The following is a 19,505-nucleotide window of genomic DNA, read 5'->3' on the forward strand; positions in this document are numbered from 1 at the left end:
TATAATATGAGCAAGAATTTTTTTTCCTGCTTCTTCAGTTCAAAAAAAATATAAGCAAGGAGTACTCCTACAGATAAAAACTATCTCATCCATAAGATACAAATAAATAGTTGCTATCAAATCTCATCAGCCGCAGCTGCTCTGTCCCTCCTATGCACGCCACTGCTATTTACTCCAATTATATTTAGAATCATATAAAATTTAACAATACATCAAATTAATGTTAATATAAAGAGGTTTTTTAGATATTAATCCCTTAAATCTTCAGTGATGCATTAGTTCTGTAGGTATATAAAATGCATGAAAGCAAGGTTACACATAAGATAGTATGACGTATTTTATAAAACATATTCATATCAAAAATTTGTATCTCTGGACCACTTGAGAAAGAAACATGTGATGTGCACCAACAAATGTTGGTTTTCAGTTTCACGGGACTAATTGTAAATATTGAAGATCTTAAGGGACTATCATGCAATTTCTAAGATTTGAGGGACTAATATGCAGTTATTGAGGATTTAAGGGATTAATATGCATAGGACCTAGCATTAACATAGAAATAACATACTTGTGCACTATTCTGCCCAAATGCGGTATTGTTGGCTCGCAAGTCTAAAAGTGGTATAATATCTCCAAACGGAGAAGCTGGGATCATATTGGCCAAGCAATTTATAAAGTGAGCTACGACTTTATCTATTGGGTGGGCCCTTGTTACAATGTAAGTCAACTCCTTGGTCACTCAAACATGTAGTTCTTAGTAAATCTTCCCATGCAAATAGGTTGAGACATGTAGAACAAGTGGCATAGCAAAAATATTGGCCAGGGATGCCTTTGATGTTGTAGATAACACTAAGGACACCATGAAGGATCTTTTGCTTATGCCTAGTGAAGTCTTACACCATGTAATGGAAATCTTCCTTACCGATTATATCCCAATAGATTTTGAGTGAGACTGATGTCTTCCTCTGGAGATAGCATGTGAAAGTCTGGCTCACCTTCTACTTCCTCCTAAGAAATGCGCAGGTTGTTTCCTCCTTTATTGCAGCATCAAAACTTTCCTGAATCATAAATAAGATTAAAAAAATTACATCATTGGGAATGAACGAAAGAAAAATTAAAATAAGTTTTAAAGAAATTTTAGTTAACATTTCTAAATAAGTTTTACCACCAACTTGATGTTTGTCTTGATCTTATCTTCATCTTTATCAGTTGAGTGGAACTACCATAAGCTAGCTTAGCCTTTACATTTAGCAGCATTATTGGTTTTCCTTGTCAATTTATAATTTATTAGACTTGATGGTCATATTGAGAATTAAGAGAATTAAAACTTAAAATAACTATATCATATCTCGATAATAACATTCTTGTAGGTTAGCATAGGAGTGCATGTCCAAGTGGTGGTCATGCTTCCATCTTTTTCAATTTGCTATTATTTCTTAGATTTATTCTTCAAAAAAAATTTATTTCAGAAAATATGCAATGAATGTATAATGTCAATAGTGTAGTTTAAATAAAATTAACTTGTGCTTCATTGATGTCCCGATACCTGAGGAGAGTTGTGAAATGAACACCGTCAACCCTATTGATAATCACATGTTATCACACTTTTATACTCTTATTATCTATTTCATTCAAATACATATTATTGATGGCTGATATCAAACAGTCAATAAGGAAAGTTATTTAGTTGACGGAGGCCCTTTAACCCTCCGAATGTCCGGTTCTGAAGTGGGTTGTTTTCCCTGCACAGGTAGAAAATTGTAAGAGGGCATAGTTGGGTTCTCTAGTTGTTCCTTCGATGATCAAGTCAGTAATTTTCTTGAGTGGAGAAGTAACTAAACTGTAGAAGTTCTTAAGCACAATGTGTAGACATAAAGATATTACCTTATTTTTTGAAAATAGTACCCCTATTTATAGTGGTAGTAGAGGGGTAAGATGGTAACTTCGACCGAGTATGGGATGGTGGCCAAGATAGCATCTGCTTTACAAGTGTCAGACGATGAGTGGAGTGGGGGCCACTTTTGTGTTTAATGTGAAGTGACTGGAGGTGTGCAGTGCCGACGTGATCCGATGTGTCATAAAGACTATTGACGACAGAGAAATGATGGCACCGATTATGCATTTAATGGAATTTATCATGAGTGTAGGTCGTAAAAGTTTCTTTGATTTTTAATGGAGATTTGTATTGATAAGAATTACTTAGTACAAATCAAGAATCAAAAATATTACAACAGAAGCGAAAAGAATGCTCTTCTTATTTAACGTGGGTTCTTCAGTAGCGATAGGACGCCTCCCTCAAATGTTTGCGTCGAGTTTGCTTCCCTTGGACAATCCGATCGAAATTACGGTGAGCTTCAGTATGTAGTAGAAGCTCTTGTGTGATTGAGTTTGATTATACCCGAGTTTGATGAGTATCAAGACCGAATGCTTAGAGAAGGATAATATGCAAGAGTTTGCAAAGAGCCAAGAGTCTCAAATCTGAGAGTTCAGATTGAGTCTATTTCAACAATCCATGCTTATAGCCAAGAATACTCGACCAAGCCAGCCAATATAGGTCTCTGCTTGAATAGTTTAAACACCAGCCAGGAGAAAGACCTCTTTGACATTGGCAAAGAAAGTCTTTAAATAGGCAAGGGAAAGTCTAGTTCCCCCTTAAGTTGTGGGATGTGACTACTAATAGGTGAGGAGCACCATGCCCTCCTCTAGCTGTGGAATGTGACCACTTAAGTGAGGAGCATCATGCCCTCCCCTATAGCTATGTGATGTGACCACTTAGGGGTGATGAGAGCCATGCTTCATCACCCTAAAAACGTGGGAAGTGGGAATGCCTACTCCCACAAGCAAGTAGCAGTTTGCACCGCTCAGGCGAGGCTAGCGGGCTTGCAGGCGAGCTTGGATGTTGTCTAAACGTTCAGGCGACCTTGCAGGCGAGCTTAGCTATAGGCAAGGTTGGCTGATGGATCCCTTAAGCGTTTTGGCAAGCTTCATCCTGTCTGGCGAGCTCAGTTCATGCTGGTGAACCTCCTGCAGGTGAGATTAACTCGTGCGGGTGAGTGAAGCATTCAGGCGAGCTTGACTCGTGCTGGAGAGTCAATCAATCAGGCAAGCTTGACTTGTGCAAGCGAGTCTAGCAATCTGGCGGGGTTAACTCATGCAGGTGAGCTCAACATCCAGGCGAGCTTGACACGTTCTAGCGAGTCAAACAAATAGGCGAGCTTGACTCGTGTTGGCGAGTCAAACAAACTAGCGAGCTCAACTTGGCCTCTTGAATGCAAGCGAGCTTGACTGGGGCTAGCAAGCCAAGTTCGCAGGCCAGCTTTGCTTGGCCTTTTGAATGCAGGCGAGCTTTGCTTGCTTTGAGCACACAGGTGAGCTCAAATAGGCAAGGTTTGAGTTCTCTTGTGTAAAGGCAATTTTTATCACCTACAAAACTACCTTCAAAGTTTTCAAACCTAAATCAGGTGGCATGTGGTCTTGAACACTTTGAAGAAGGGGATCACTGTTCATTGGTTTGAGTGTATTTGAGCCCCTTGGTCGAATTTAACTCTTCAGGTGAGCTCGATGAAGTGTAGGCGAGCTTGAGACTTTAGGCGATCTTAAGACGTTGGCAGGCAAGCTCCAAATGTGCAGGTGAGCTTCGTGCTTGCAGGCGAGCAAGATCATTACAGACGGGGTCCAAGTTGGTGGTTGCCTAGCTACGTGTCTGTGGGCGGTTTCTTACGCTCTCCAGCTAAGGGGCGCCTCGTCTTCAGCACTTGATCTGAGCCTTTGATCCGGTGACGCACTCTATCTCGATCATTGTTGCGACGAGCGATGATGGCCGTACAACTTGAACTACTAACTCTTGATCGTTCGTTTGGAATTCCGAACGTCACGCCGCGCTCGTGGCCGTTTGATTCAAACTGTCGAATTGAACCGTTGTAGGCGATCTGAGCTGCTCGTTTTCAACTGAGTTGGCGAATCTTAGCCGTTGAGATTCGCGTGTATGAAGCACTCATCTCCCTCATCGGGAGGTTACTGTGCTATCGAAATTTCTCGATTAATCTTTTAAAGAAAACTAGAGCCCTTTTCTTCAAACCCTAATCATAGGATGGCACCTAAGAAGATGCTCGTCTCAAAGGGGAAGAGGACAACTTCCTATTCTCCCGCTCTTAGCATTGCTGTTGCCACTACAGCCACCTCTTGTGTGACCCGAACTCATGATGGTAAGTTAAGAACTGTGGGATTGAAATGAACTCGTGAACGAATGAGACTGGGAAGATGAACAGTGTTTGTTCATCTTCTGTGGCGAACTTCGTCTACTCCGGCGGAGTTCTGCTATTTAGGCGAGCTTGCTTGTTAGGCGAGCTCTGCTTTCATTAGGTAAGCTTCGTTTGATTGGTGAGCTTCTACCTTTATATGGCGAGCTCAGCTGTCTGGCGAGCTCTGCTTGATATGTGAGCTTTGCTTGATTGGCGAGTTTTTGTCTTTATCAGGTGAGCTCAGCTGTTTGGGGAGCTCTACTTGATAGGCAGGCTTTGCTTTGATCGGTGAGCTTCTGCCTACCAGGAGAGCTTTTGTCTTGTAGCGAGCTCTGCTTTGATTAGCGGGCTTTGTTAGCCCACTTGTACGATGTAGCTCGCCTGCACTTTGTAGGTCGCCTATCTTCAAGACTTCAAATTTTTTTGACCTTTTGAATCAAAATTTCTAACTTATTTCCATTGTATTTTGCAGCTCGAGAGGAGGTCCTAATTATTAGTCCTCGTATACTGAGGTCATCCGAAAAGAGACCTCTCGCTACTAAGGAAGTGGACCGATATGAGGCGCACGCTCGCAAGATGAGACCAGTGAGACCTGAGCCTACAAAACCTAAACTCATCATGATCTCTAATGATGAGCAGAAGAAAGAGCCCATTCCAACTCCTGTTCTGCCATCCCCTTCACGACCCGAGTGTAAACCTAGTTTTCCTAACCCGACTAGCATAAGGGGATATGGATGGAGATTACCTGTTGATGACGATGGGCCTCTCCCCCTAATCTATCCTATGGCTATGATTTCCCTTGGGTAGGAATTTACTTTCCCGGACTCTAGATCCGTGCAGGGCCTCCTCCAACTGTTGGAGAATGCTATGAAATAAGGAATCTCCATTATTGGTGTTAGGTAGGGCAACTTCATGGATTTTGATTCCTTCATAGCAAATAGTTTGAAGGACATTCAGCGCGTAGGTGGCATTCAGCTGACTAGGCGTTGTGAACAAAAGCTCATCCGCCTGGAGGCCATTGCACATCGTGTGGAGGGGCTAGCATTTTCCGAATCACACAATGAGGTATGGCGAATCATAGCCAAAGCTCGGATCAAAATAATGCGTGAACGTGAAGCCTGAGCGAAACGTATATCGGAGAAGGAGGCTATCATCGTAGACCTGCTTGGGCAGCAATGCCAATTGCAGGTTGCGATGGACGCTTCTGCCTCCACTATCGCTCGACTGAAGGCCCAGCTTGTCAAGGAAGAGAAAACTTTGAACGACCCCCAACTTGAGAGCATGAGCGTTTACCTCGCTGTTAAAAGGGAAATGCAAGCTCTCCATGCATTGCATAAAAAAGAAACAGCTATTGCTGCTGCATCTTCTGAAGCCAAGATCCAAAAGGAAGCAGAGGATCAGGTTCGAGTGGACCGTCTGAAGGAGTTAGCCGCTGTTAAGGACGAGCTTGCATCTTTCAGCTTGCTGGACTAAGCTTGTCTGGTTGAATTGATTTTGAGACATTCTTGTTAACTTTGTTTGAATGTATTGTTTCAAAATTTCTTTATGAATGAAGTTTATGCTTTTGTTGTCCAATTATTGCTTTCAACACTTTGCGTGCATATCTTCTTGCTCTCCTGTCTTCTCAGTTGACTAACACTTAGGATTTTTAGCAAACGCCCAGCTATCAACGGATTTGATTTACTTTTACTGATTACCATTTGAATCGGCCTAGCCATACTATTCCCCTCAGTATGATGAGTTGTCGAGAAATTTCTTTTAGACTTAACAACAAAATTTTTTCTCTACTCATAGTCGTTCAAGGCATCGGGTTAGGTTAATTACAACTGTTAAGCTATATTTAGGTTAGGCCATATCATTAAATATAACAACTTGGCCTAAGGGTGAATGGTCACTTGGGTAAATAACCGATCGAGGGTCCGAACAATGACTCATCACTTGGTAGGTCGCTGTTCGGAAATAGGGAGTCGATAGGGCACATCTCTGTTGGCCTTCTTGTTTTGATGATGTTTAACAAACAATTTACCACTAATGTTGTTTGTCTAGTATTTGTGTTTTCTTATTTATTATAGACAAACAACGTTGTTGGAGGTTGGATGGATTAAGCTTACACGATCATATCAAGAGGAGGTTGGCCGAATTTGTGGATTGAAGCTACATACAATTCAAGTTAAAGATCAAGTTTAAGCTTCATCCGCAACGTGTACCAAGTTGAGCTTCAATGAAGATCAAGATTGCTTGGGTAATTTAGTTTAGGAGTTTATATTATGTGTGTTGGTACTTTAAGCTCAATATCATACACACACACACATTTATTGGTTTCCATGTATATATATAGTTATATATATACATATATGTTTTGGTTTGATAGTTTTCAAGTTTTACTATGAAACAATTGAATACAATTGGAAAACATATTTTTTGTTTCTACTTAATACATTTATATGATTTCATCAATATCAATTTTATTTAGTTCCATGAAATCATGTTTTAGTGTATTATATGTGTATTTTGATAAAATACTATATTCACTATTTATAGACTTCATAACAATAGTTTACATCTTCTATTAAGTCTATAAAATCATTTTGTAAAGTTTCAAAACATGGTTTAGCTAAAATGTCAAAACTCATGTGTTTATATTTTTGTGTTTTGGACCTCCTTGCAAAATGATGATATTTTACATTTGGGAAGTCCCTTCTGAAAACCAGTCGCTGTAGCATGTTTATTATTATGTCTACAATCATTCCCCAAAGTTTTACATTTTTTGGAATTTATTTGATATTTTTAAACAGCATTTTAAAACCAGCAAAACAGGTTTCAGTTTCTGTCATATCTGTTTTCGGTCGACCGTACCGGTCGACCGATCATTTGATCTTTCTTCACTGGGCGACAGAGCAGTCTGTCGGTCGGACCGGTCCGGTCGACCGAAAGCTCCATGCGTCGACCACACCGGTCGACCGACGACAAGTCCTGGCTTGTTTTTTGTTTTTCAGACCTGCTCGCGTCGAACGGAGTTTTTTTCGTCGGTCGACCGAATTCTTTTTTCGGTCGACCGAACGATCTGTCGGTCGACCGACAATAGATCCATTAGACACTAACGGCTATTTTTCTGAGCTGTCTTCTGGGGACTGTTTTGTCTTTTTGTTTGGGTTTTTGGCTGAGTTTTTGAGTGGATATAAATACCCTATTGCTGTTCTCTTTCAATTGAACTAAGAGAAAAGTTTTAAAGAGTTTTTACAAGTTTGTTTAAGGTTTTCTAAGTGTGTTTAAGAGTTTGGTTTGTGAAGATAATTTCACAAGGGCTTGAGGAGATAATCTTTGGTGTTTGGGCTTCAAATCATCTCTCTCTCACTCTTGTCATTTATTGGAGAAGTTTTCTAAACTCAATCTAGCTTTTCATTTTATTGTTTGATTATCATTTTATTAAGCTAGTGTTTATATTGAGTTTAGTTGATTTTATTTTCTCTATGTTTATACACACAACCATTTGAGCTTATTGTATTTACATTCATAGTATAATTGAGTTGTGGGATTGTGTAACAGGACACGGGCTAGGACCAACACTTAGTGTGTGAGGTGTGATTGCATAGTGATTGTATTGTGAGGTGTAAACGTTGTTCGGGTGAACGTAGAAAACCCGGTTGTGATAGTGGAGATCTCCTCGAGGTGAGGAGCGGAGACGTAGGTCGTGGGGACCGAATTCCGTAATCATATTGTTTGTTTGTGATTGCATTGGCGCACTCTTTTATGTTCATATCTTATATCGCCTTTATATATTGCTTGTTGATTATTTGCCCACTATCTAGTTTAGATTGTTTACCCTTGAGTTTATATATCCTTGCACATACATTGCATATATCTCTTTGTTAGGATATATCTTGTTGTTCATATTACTTGTCCTAGCTCATATACATTGTTGTATTTCATACTTGCTAGGATAACTTGTTAATTAGTTTTTAACTGGCATTAAATCGGATTAGATTAGCTTAAGACCCTAACCCCCCCCCCCCCCTCTAGGGCTAACAATCTCTTGGTAGCCCATTGTCGATGAACAACATCATTGGCGGGAATGATGGTGTTGGGGTAATCAGATCGCTCAGGAACATATAAATGTGATGACTGATTAGAATAGTAGCATATTGCATAGTAGGCCACTATCATCGATTGTTCTAAGGATTGTAGGCAATAAAAATTACCTTTACACAAAAGAACTCAAATATAGCTTGTAAGCTTGGCTCCCCTAGTGGTAAAGATTCTCGTATTCAGAAGGCCAAGCAGAGCTCGCCTGTAAGCTTGGCTCGCCAACCCGCTTTGCATTCAAGAGGCCAGGCCAAGCTCGCCTGTTTGCTCACATGTTTGTCTGCCTTGCCAGCACAAGTCAATCTCGCTTGCATTCAAGAGCCCAAGCCAAGCTTGCCTGTTTGCTTGACTTGCCAGCACAAGTCAAGCTCCCCTGTTCACTTGGCTCGCTTGCACGAGTCAACCCCCGCCTATTCGCAAAGCTTGCCTGTAAGCTTGCCTGAGCGTTCAAATATCTCTCAAGCTCGCGCGTAAACCTGTCGGCCTCGCCTGAATAGTGCAAGAGGCTGCTTGCTTATGGGAGTGGGCCCACCCACGTCCTATGTCCTGCGTAATGAGGCATGGCTCTCATCACCCCTATAGTGGCCACATCCTACAGCTAGGAGAGGGCATGGTGCTCCTCACCTATTAGTGGTCACATCCCATAAGTTAAGGGGGGAACCAGGCTTTCACTTGCCTATTTAAAGATCTTCTTCGCCAATGTGAAGAAGGGGGGCTTGTTCAGGTATTGTCTTGCTCCTGGCTGGTGTGTAGGCTCTTCAAACAGAGACTTCCATTGGCTTGCTTGGTGGAACATTCTTGGATTTAAAATTTGGATTGTTGAAGTAGACTCAATCTGATCTCTCAGATTTGAGACTCATTAGCTCTCTGCATACTCTTGCATTGTAGTCCTCTCTAAGCATTCGGCCTTGATACTCATCAAGCTCGGGTATAATCGAACTCAATCACACAAGAGCTTTTACTACATACCGAAGCTCAACCGCAATTTCGAACGGATCGTCCAAGGGAAGTAAACTCGATGCAAGCATTCGAGAGAGACGTCCTATCGCTACCGAAGAGCCCACATTAAACAAGAAGAGCATTCTCTTTACTTCTTTTGTAATTGTTGATCCTTAGTTTGTAATAAGCCATTCTTATTAATACAAACAATCACTTTTCGGGAGTTAATTTTTACGCCCAAATAGAATATGGCGACCAAAGTAGAAGAAACTATTTCTTCAATCGAAATGGTAGTGGCAAAATTTGACGAAGTTGTGGAGGGGATGACAGTCGAGTCCCTTGTGATTGAGTTCGACCAAGCTAAGTATGAGGAGTACTTATCTTCTTCCTCCTTTAGCGGTAAAGCTTGTCGCTGATACCGCAGAGTTGTGCATGAGGCCGAGCCCCATGTGGCCAGGGCAACCTTGCACGAGAGTGTTGGACCCTAGAGGGGGGGTGATTAGGGTCTTAAGGCAATAATTGTGCAATAAAAAATAAGACAAGCAATACACCACAAAATAAACAACCAAAGTAAAAGAGATAGAATTAGAAATCGTTATCCAAGTAACGCATGATGTGTTAACGAGATTCGGCCCGCTGACCTACGTCCCCTCTCCCCACTCTCTAGGAGAATCCACTACACAACCCGGTTTGGAAGCCGGAACTTCTTCTACAAAACGATCTCCACAAGATCTCATAACTACATAGTTGATCACCACAAGATCTCACTCCCACACAGTTGATCTCCACAAGATCAAGCTCACAACAGTAGTAAATAGTGTAAAATCTCTCTCTTTACAGTTTTCCTATGGCAAGGAGAAAGATCACACTTGAAGCTTGGGAAGTGAACTTGATAACAGAGAAAACAGGATTGAAAATTTGGCTCTCAGTAAAACAAAACTCTGGTTTTTTAAATTGCTTGGGATAGGTTGAAGAACAGGGGTAGAGGGGTTTAAATAGGAGAAAACACTGCAGCCAAAGCCCATACCCAAATCCCACACAATCCCGTAAAAATCATTTCTCAAATCTGTACCAAAAAATCCGTTGGCGTGAACGGCGGTCGACCGCGAGCTGCTTTCGAATCTGAGAAAAAATTCTAGAGACCTTTACGGTCGACCGTGGCGGTCGACCGTGGGAATTTTCAGATTGATGGTCGACCAAGATGGTTGGCCGCGAAAGTTTCTGCTGTCCACTCAGAGAAAAACATAGGTGTGGTCGACCGTGGCGGTCGACCGCAAACTGATACAAGGGATATCTGTTTTAAAACCTATTTTTGACTCTTTAAAAATCTATAAAAATACTAAAATGACTTCTAAAAATTGTATAACTTTGTAAATTGTTTTTAATACTAAAAACAAACTGTTTAGAAAAGTAATTTTATGAATAGGTCCTCATACTTGTGAAAAATGATATTTTGTCAAAACGCTCAAAATTATAAGTATGAAAACGTGTGTGTAATATCCCAATAGCTTCAAATAAAATCTACAACTACTTTCCTACATTCTAGCACTAGAGAGAAAATAAAAACTAGCTATTATCCTCACATAGAATTACATTTTTTTGAGTCTTGATATAGCTTTGAGTTGATGAAGCTTTCACTTATATATGTTGTTCTTGATTAACATTTGCTTCATCACTATGCCTCCTCCTCCTTTGGGTATCTTCGTTGTAGCTCATATTCCATCCAATCCTCCATTAGTGGTACTAACAAGCTTGATATATATATTAACTACAATATCACTCAACAAGCAATTAGTACCTGATAATAGTGGTTGTAAATCATCATCAAAACATAAGGGCTAACAATCTCCCCCTTTTTAATGATGACAACCAACCATTATATTGAAGCAAAATAAATGTAGCTTATAGATAGTAGCTGCCCCTATCTATGAGCTCTCCCTAACTATGTGCAACAAATGAGGAGATTTCTCTCCCCCATTGTCACCATCAAATTGGGGTAAATGGAATGGTAAAAAAATGCATATGATGTGCAACAAACAAACAAAACAAAAGCTTTTACATAGTGCATAAACCCAAACCATTTCTTATGCGACAAAAATCATCTTCACTAAGAGGCTTGGTAAAGATGTCCTCTAATTGAGATTTAGTGTCAATATAAACAAGGGAAACATCTTGCCTCTCTACATGATCGCATAAGAAATGATGGCGCACATCAATATGTTTGGTTCTAGAGTACAAAACAGAATTTTTTGAAATATTTATAGCACTCGTGTTATCACAAAAGATTTTTATATTTTGAAAATTCAAATCATAGTCAACTAAACTTTGTTGCATCCATAAAACTTGGGCACAACATAAGCCGGCGGTAATGTATTCCGCTTTCGTAGTGGACAATGCAACACAATTTTGTTTCTTGGAAGCCTAAGAGACAAGAGAATTTCCTAAGAATTGGCATGTACCACTCGTACTCTTACGATCTACCTTACATCCGGCAAAGTCGGCATCACAAAAACTATAAAGATCAAAAGAGGTGCTTTTTGGGTAAAATAAACCAAGATCAATTGTTCCATTGACATATTTAATAATTCTTTTAACCGTAATTAAATGAGATGTTTTAGGAGAAGCTTGAAAACGTGCACATGCACACACACTAAACATAATATCGGGTCTACTAGCGGTGAGATAAAGAAAACTACCTATCATATCTCGGTATAATTTTTTGTCTACATCCTTACCAGTATCATCCGCATCAGGCTTGACATTTGTACTCATGGGAGTTCGTGCATGGTTAGAATTCTACAATTTGAATTTCTTCACCAATTCTCTGGCATACTTGCTTTGAGAAATGAATATCCCATCCTTAGTTTGCTTGACTTGGACCCCAAAAAAGAAAGTGAGATCTCCCATAATGCTCATCTCAAAATGATCTTGCATAACTTTAGAAAAATCCTTGCATAGAGATTCATTAGTAGCACCAAAAATGATATCATCAACATATATTTAAACTAAAATGAAATTAATTTTCCTTTTTCTCACAAAAAGAGTATTATCAATTTTTCCTTTTGAAAAACCATTTTCAAGAAGAAAACTAGAGAGACGAACATACCAATCTCTAGGAGCTTGTTTTAACTCATATAAAGCTTTTTGAACCCGGTAAACATGATTAGGAAATGAATGATTGTTTTAACTCATATAAAGCTTTTTGAACCCGGTAAACATGATTAGGAAATGAATGATCCATAAAACCGGAGGGGGGGGGTTGCTCAACATATACTTCCTCTTCTTTAAAACCATTTAAAAAGGTACTTTTAACATCCATTTGAAATAATTTAAAATCTTTAAAGCTTACAAATGCCAAAAACATCCTAATTGATTCTAACATTGTAACCGATGCAAAGGTTTCATCATAGTCTATGCCCTCCTCTTGATTGTATCTTTGGACAACCAAACAAGCTTTATTTCTTGTTACAATGCTATGTTCATCAAGTTAGTTTCTAAAAACACATTTTGTTCCAATTACACTAGCATTGTTAGGTCTAGGAACTAGTTTCCAAACATTATTTCTTTGAAAATTATTTAGTTCATCATGCATAGCTAAAACCCAAAACTCATCTTTTAAAGCATCATTGATCTTTTTAGGTTCTATTTGAGATAAGAAGGTAACATTACCACACTCACTCAAAGCTTTTGAGCGAGTTAGAACCCCTTGTGAAGGATTCCCTATTATTTGCTCCTTTGGATGATTTGGTGCAAATTTCCATGCTTTAGAGAGTTCTTCTTGCTCTTGCACTTGAATGTTGTTGCTTTCTCCATCCTTTTGAGAATCTATTGTGGGTGTTTCATTTAGTTGCAAGAATTCCAATCCTCCCTCAACATCATCATCATCTTTCCTAGGCAAACCAACTTGTAAACCAATATTAGTCTCATCAAAAGTAACGTTTATAGATTCTTCAACAACAAGAGTTTATTTGTTGAAGACCCTATAAGCCTTACTTCGAGGTGCATATCCTAGGAAAATGCCAACATCAATTTTAGAATCAAATTTATCATGATGATCTTTTGTATTTAAAATAAAGCATTTATAACCAAAGATACGAAAATATTCAATAAAAAGAGTTTTGCCATAAAAAAATTCATAAGGGGTTATCTTAAGCTTTGGTCTAATCAAAACACGATTCAAAACATAGCAAGCCGTATTGACGGCTTTCGCCCAAAAATACTTAGGCAAATCAAAAGAATTTAACATAGTTCGTGCCATCTCTTGTATGGTGCGATTTTTCCGTTCAACAATACCATTTTGTTATGGTATTCTTGGAGCGGAAAACATATGTGTTATACCACGATGTGCACAAAAATCATAAAAAAAATTATTTTAAAATTCACCACTATGATCACTTCTAATTTTAACAACTTTCAACTCTTTTTCATTTTCAATTCTTTTGACATAATTTGAAAATTCTTTAAAACATTCATATTTACTACCAAGAAAGATTATCCATGTAAAACGAGAGAAATCATCAATGATAACAAAAACATAGTGTTTGCCTTCTAGAGAGGTAACACGCATAGGACCAAATAAATCAAGATGAAGTAATTATAAGGGTTTAAAAGTTGATACCTCATTGATAGATTTGAAGGTAGACTTAGTTTGTTTACCTTTAGCACAATCTTCACAAATGGTATCTTTAATGAAGTGCAAGTTTGGTAACCCTTTTACAAGATACCTCTTGGATAATTTGGATATCAACTCCATGTTGGCGTGTCCAAGCCTCTTATGCCAAATCCAAGGGTTTTCATTAACCGCCACAAGGCATTTAACATCTTGATCTACTAGCACATTCATCTAAAAAATGTATACATTTGATTTTCTATTAGAAACAAAAATAGTTTTTCCATTTGAGCTAACAATGCACTTATCCGGTTTAAATGAAATATCAAAACCTTTGTCACTCAATTGGCTAATGCTAAGAAGATTATGATTCAAGTCATTTAACAAATAAACATCTTCTATTATGGGAGAAGGTGTCTTACCAATGTATCCAATACCTATGATTTTACCTTTCTCACCGCCACCGAAGGAGACGCTACCTCCTTCAATCCTTGATAGGGTTGCAAATAGCTCTTTGTTGCCCGTCATATGATATGAGCAACCACTATCAAGGTACCACATCTCTCTACGTTGTATTCGTGATGTTCCCTACAAGAGATGAAGATGTAGTAACTTTAGGTACCTAAACCTTGGGTCCTTGGTGGTTAGTAAGCTTGGTACCTTTGGGTACCCATGTCATTCCATAAAAATCATGATTATCTTTAATCCTACAATGAGTGGAGATATGACCATGTTTCATGCAATATGTGCACACAAAATTTCTCTTGTGTGTAGGAGCATAAGATCTATGAAATCTATTTCTCTCATGGTGATGATGATTAGCATAAGCATGAGTAGGTCAAATTCTACCACATTCAATTTCAAGTCTTTCAATCTTAGATCTTAATTGTTTGTTTTCAAAATCAAGATCCCCTAACAATTCATCTTTTAAAGCAAGAGATGTTTGTAGTTGTTCGAGTTTGGAATCACAAGAAGCATGTAATTTTTTAACGGAAGAATATTCTTTTAACATCCTTTTAAACTCAATGTTTAATTCTTCTAATGGGGTTGCTTGGTCACATTACGTATAAAAGGATTCACTTTCGGTATCGGAAACTACCTCCTTTTCATAAGCCATGAAACAAATGTTAGGATCATGAAGAGCAATCTTTTCTCCTTCTTCATTGCTATCCGAATCGCATGGTTCGGATTCCTCCCATCCGGCATACATGGCTTTCTTCTTCTTGTACTTCAAGTATTTCTCCTTGAGCTTGGGCCAATCTTTGGCGACATGACCCTGTTCATTACATTCAAAACATTTTTCTACACGTGAAAAAAATTTGTTGTTAGATCAGGGATTAAACTTCTTATTCATTTTAATGAGTCTCGATATTCTTCTAGAGAGGTGAGCCACTTCTCTAGAAAAATCAACTTCACTATCTGATGATGATGATGAGTTATCACTAGCTCCCTTGAGAGCTATAGTATTCATTTTTGGTGATGGCTCCTCAACTTCCCGTGGAGGCACTTCCTCTTTCTCCTTTCCCTTAAGCTTCTTCTCATGAACCTTAAGCTTGCCGATGAGGCCATCGAGAGCTAGAGTAGTAAGATCGTGAGCTTCCTCTTTGGCCATAGCTTTAGGCTCCCACGCCATGGTCAATGAACGAAGGATCTTGTAGTTCATCTCTTGGATAGTCAATTGCTTGTTAAGACCATGCAATTCATTAATTATGTTAGTCAAGCGAGAAAACATAGCATCAATGGATTCATTAGGAAGCATTTTAAACAACTCATAGTCATGCATAAGCCCACTAATCTTAAATTCCTTAACTTGAGGGGTTCCTTCATGTGTAATACATAATTTCACCCAAATTTCGTATGCGGTTGCACATGTAGAAACCCTATTATACTCATTAGGGGAAAGATTGTAAATTAAGACATTCATGGCCTTTGCATTGAGATTAGCTTGATGCCTTTCTCCATCGGTCATGTTACTAATCTTGGACTTTTTTACATATTTCTTCTCTATGAGTTCTAGAATGTCAAGATTAATGCAGCGAAGGTAAATCCTCATCCTAGCCTTCCAATAAGCAAAATTACTACCGGTAAAAAGTGGTGGATTGTCCCTCTAACATATGCACATTCATTGAAGCCTCCATAAGATCTTTTCTCTAAGGTGGTTAGACCAAAAACTAATATAGAGACCAAGCTCTTATACTAATTGTTGGACCCTAGGCGGGGTGATTAGGGTCTTAAGGCAATAATTGTGTAATAAAAAATAAGACAAGCAATACACCATAATATGAACAACCAAAGTAAAAGAGATAGAGTTTGAAATCGTTATCCAAGTGACACGCGATGTCTTAACAAGGTTCGGCCCGCTGACCTACGTCCCCGCTCCCCACTCTCGAGGAGAATCCACTACACAACCCGGTTTGTAAGCTAGAACTTCTTCTACACAACGATCTTAACAAGATCTCACAACTACACAGTTGATCACCACAAGATCTCACTCCCACACAGTTGACCTCCACATTATCAAGCTCACAACAATAGTAAATGGTGTAAAATCTCTCTCTTTACAGTGTCCCTATGGCAAGGAGAAAGATCACACTTGAAGCTTGGGAAGTGAACTTGAAAACAGAGAAAACAAGATTGAAATTTAGCTCTCAGTAAAACAAAACTCTGTGGAGATGTGATCCTCCCAGCTACCCTAAAAATCCATAATGCACGCTCTCAGCATGTCCTCTAAGATCTGATTCACCCTCTCGGTCTGACCATCTGTCTGGGGGTGAAAAACGCTGCTAAATGACAACTGACTACCAAAAGCATCATGGAAACTCTTCCAAAAATGAGATGTGAAGATTGAGCCCCGACATGATACAATCAACTCCGGAACTCCATGCAATCTAACAATCTCCCGACTGAAGATCCTCGCATACATATATGCCGTATAAGTCGTCCTCACAGGTAAGAAATATGCGGACTTAGTCAATCTGTCCACTATAACCCAAATAGAATCATTTTCTTTCTTTCATTTAGGCAACCCCACAACGAAATCTATGGAAATATCTGTCCACTTCCACTCGGGAATGGGTAAAGGCTGTAGGATTCCTACAGGTCTCTGATATTCTGCCTTGATCTACTGACATGTAAAACACTTAGCCACATACTCTGAAATCTCTCTGCGCATACCACTCCACCAGAAATGCCTCTTCAGATCCTTGTACATTTTCGTCGGCCTCCGACCAAGAATAGATAAGAATATCGTCGATGAAAACTATCACGAACTGGTCTAAATAAGGGTGAAAAACACAAATACTACGGGTGCATTGGTCAGCCCAAATGGCATGACAAGAAACTCGAAAGACCCATATCGAGTCAAGAAAGCGGTCTTGGGAATATCCATCTCCCGAACTCACAACTGATGATAACAGAACGAAGATCTATCTTCGATAAACATTGTGCTCCCTGTAACTGGTCGAACAAGTCATCGATCCTCGGTAATGGGTACCTGTTATGGATAGTGACTTGTTCAACTCGTGATAATCTAATTATAATCACATACTCCCATCCTTCTTCTTCAGAAAGAGGACCGGTTCTCCCCACAGAGAATGACTCCGTCGAATGAAGCCTTGAGATAACAACTCATCTATCTGGATCTGTAACTTCCTCATCTCAGCAGGCGCCATACGGTAAGGAGCTCGGGAAATCGGTGCGGTGCCTGGCTACAACTCTATGCAAAACTCGACCTCTCTTACTGGAGGTAATCCTGGTATGTCCTGGTAAACATCCTAGTACTCTGAGACTACTCGCATCTCACTCAAATATATGCCCTAGTCCCACGATATCACCTCCTCTACGTATGCCAGAAATGACTTTGCAAACTGGTTGCCTCTAGAGGTTGCTATCACTAACTCTGATCCATCATATGCTCGCAAACTGACTGTTTTCGCAAAACAGTCGATACTCACATAGTAGGAAGATAGCCAATCCATACGAAGAATCACATTGAATTCAGACATATGCATCACGATGAAATCAATTGTGAACTCAGAACAGTCCAAGCTGACGATGCATCTCCTACAAACACTTTCTAACAGAGATATCTCTCCCAGTGGTGTAGATACAGATAAGGGAAACTCTAATGGCTGAGCTACAAGCTAAAGCCTAACCGTAGTATCATAGGAGATAAAAGAATGTGAAGTGCCAGAATAAAAAAGAATACGTGCTAGAAAGCAATTCACACGGAATGTACCTTCCACCACAGCTCCGCTCGCGCCATGATCGCGAGGAACAACTACATAAACTCTACCGGTCTGCTGCTCTGCATCACCTGGAGTAAATAGTGCCATCTGTCTCTGCTGGATCACCTGGACCGCTCGAACCTATCCCTTAATCCTCAGGACTTCTGGAGGTACCTCAATCCTCAACTGCTGGCCCTGACCGCGTCCCTGAGCGCGGTTTTGCTGATGCTGCTGAGTTCTACCCTACTGGTCTGCTACGGGTGCACTGCGACACTCTGCTGCTCTATGTCTAATTTTGTTACAATTGTAACAAGCTCCCTAAAATCGGCGATGCTGCTGCGCTCTCTGGTCCTCCTGATGGCCCTTTTTATGGGGACCCGGCTGATGTGGACCCTGACCCTGCTGATGGGGTCCTCCTGATCCTCCAAATGGTCTTTTACATTTTCCTTTCTCTTCGGACTGTCCTGATTTACCATTGTCCTTGCCCTTGATGAATATAGTTGTATCTGTCTCCTGAGCCATGACAGCATCTACCACCTCCCGCACTGACCGAAATCTCCAAGATACTATGTACCGGCGTAACCCTGGACGAAGTCCCATCAGGAACATTTGAGCCTGACGCTCCTCTGTGTGCCACATGACGGTGAATCTAAGTAATAACATGAACTTACTCTCAAAGTCCATGACAGACATATCCCCTTGCTCTAATCAAGCCAGCTCTAACTCTTTTCTGGCTTTCGCTGCAGCTGAAACATACTGCTCATCGAAAGATATATAAAGGTTTCCCATGAAACCGACATCCTCTGCTCTGGGGTAAAACGAAGTCGATACCATCCTCCTTCATCGCCTTTGAGGCTGAAAGCCGCTAGCCTCTGCTTCTGCACAGAATTAACATTCAGCATATCCAAGATTGAGGCTGAAAGCCGCTAGCCTCTGCTTCTGCACAGAATTAACATTCAGCATATCCAAGATGTTGCTCATATCCTCTTTCCACTTGTGTGCAGCAATAGAATCCGTCGAACCGTGGAACTCGGGTGCTTTTAACTTATGATACCTCTCTACTAAACAAAGCCAAGCTTCCTAATCAGCAATTTCGTCATCAACTAGGGGTAGTGGTGCAACTGCTGGTGTCCTCTCTGGTATCTCCTCCCGAACGGATGACTCCTGAACGGGTGCCTCCTCACACACGAAAGTCTCTTCTCAAACCTGGTCTGCTAGCTGCTCTTGAATAGCTGCCAGACGAGCTTCCAAGGATGCTATGAGATCCACTAAGTACTACGGAGCCTGCTGTGGCTCGGGCTCCCTATCATCCTGCTCAACTCCCTAAGCACAAGTAACTCGGCGTCCACGACCTCTTCCTGACATCTATAATCCCAAAATAAAGCTTATTACACAGTAAAAAGGATC

At 40.1% G+C, this 19,505-nt stretch overlaps 1 long non-coding RNA gene across 1 annotated transcript; it reads right to left on the minus strand.

The window, feature by feature from the left end:
- Positions 732–12,246, minus strand: LOC109824042. The gene is made up of 2 exons (XR_002242539.1): positions 11,999–12,246; positions 732–1,058 (listed from the first exon to the last, which is right to left on the minus strand). It is a non-coding gene; the product is annotated as an uncharacterized LOC109824042 (long non-coding RNA).

The sequence above is a fragment of the Asparagus officinalis genome, chromosome 9 (genome assembly GCF_001876935.1).
Source record: "Asparagus officinalis chromosome 9, Aspof.V1, whole genome shotgun sequence".
NCBI classification, from domain to species: Eukaryota; Viridiplantae; Streptophyta; class Magnoliopsida; order Asparagales; family Asparagaceae; genus Asparagus; species Asparagus officinalis.